Here is a 1392-nt window from a genome sequence, read left to right as displayed (position 1 = left end):
ATTGGTGGGGAGCACTGGTAATGAATTAGAGGAAGGAAGAAGAATGACAAGGATAATTAATCCTCTGACTAGTTGCCTTCATTAGCTTTACCCTTCCCCAAAATGTTCTTGCTTGTCTCAAAATGGCCTGCAATACACAGCTCCGTGTCTTTCTGAGTTCTGGGACCCACTTCATCTTCTTGTTCCTTGTGGCCTAAGCTGCTAACTCATTCATCCTAACTGACTTGATTGCTGCATGAAGGCTCATGGTCCCTTCATCTGTCCAACTTTTAAATAGGCATTTTTATATGCTACATCTTTCTCTTTGAATTTGTCCAATTTGGGTGTGTTATTCATTTAATTTCTTTTATTTTTTTAAGACAAAAGTTTTCTTTATTTTTTTGGGGGGGAGGGGAAGGGACATCACATTTCTACTCAATTAAGAGAAACATTTTTATCAGTACAGAGGTCTTTTTTTCTTCATACTTATCATGCCATGAATTCATAGGGAATGAGTTCCAGTAACTCAGGCCCCTTCCCACTGGTTCTCACAAAGTGTGCTTCTCTGAGTGGAGCAGGCTCACACTTCAGATGAACCCAGGTACCTTTCTCTTTGGCTTCCTTCTTTTTCTAATCACTTTCCTTCCCACTTTTCAGGAAGCTGTCTCGGCTCCTAGCGTGCTTACCATGCCCAATAGGTACATTAATTCTCTTGGCAAGAATCTTGCCCTTAACTTGCTTGTTCACAATGCCCACTGCATGCTGGGTGACGCTGTAGCCTCTTCCAGTGTTGCCATGGTAACATTTGTGGGGCATTCCTTTTTAAACAATGCCCATTCCCTTGATGTCCACAATATCACCCTGTTGTAGACTCACATGTATGTGGCCAAAGGAACAACTCCATGTTTTCTAAAAGGCGTAGAGAACATATAGCGGGTGCCTCTCCTCTTTCCCTTTGTGTTAGTCATTTTGACAAATTACTGGAAAAATGGAGGTTCTGGTCGAAAGGGCTATTTATTTCTTGTTTCCTATTAGTATAATGAGAACTGGAAGATAGAGTGAGGTAGTCTAATAATGACATAATCTAAATTCCAAGAGGAAATGAGAGAAGCAACACAATGAAAAATACATAATATTTGATAATACAAACATATGAAAACTGATAATCATCTGGAACTGATTAAAGATAATAATCCTCATATATGGGAATCAAACTGTATACCAAATATAATAAAAGTAAATTCAATCTATGTATAATAGATATGGTAGAAAAAGAATCCAAGAAAAAGAAGAGATCTTAAAAGCTGTCAGAATGAAAAATGGGTTACACATAAATAAATTATTGTTAAACTGATGTCTTTCTTCTCAGTAACAACAAAGGAAGCCAGAAGACTGTGGAATAATACAGTTAAA

General features: G+C 37.8%; 1 pseudogene; it reads right to left on the bottom strand.

Annotated features, from left to right (window-relative positions):
• Positions 1–468: 468 nt before the first annotated feature.
• Positions 469–947, bottom strand: LOC139004859 (large ribosomal subunit protein eL21-like; annotated as a pseudogene).
• Positions 948–1392: the final 445 nt, after the last annotated feature.

Source organism: Myotis yumanensis, unplaced genomic scaffold (genome assembly GCF_028538775.1).
Source record: "Myotis yumanensis isolate MYYU_CA2020_CCGP unplaced genomic scaffold, mMyoYum1.0.hap1 SCAF_3, whole genome shotgun sequence".
NCBI lineage: Eukaryota > Metazoa > Chordata > Mammalia > Chiroptera > Vespertilionidae > Myotis > Myotis yumanensis.
Note: the sequence above shows the minus strand (reverse complement) of the source record. Positions and strands in the feature narration are given on the sequence as shown.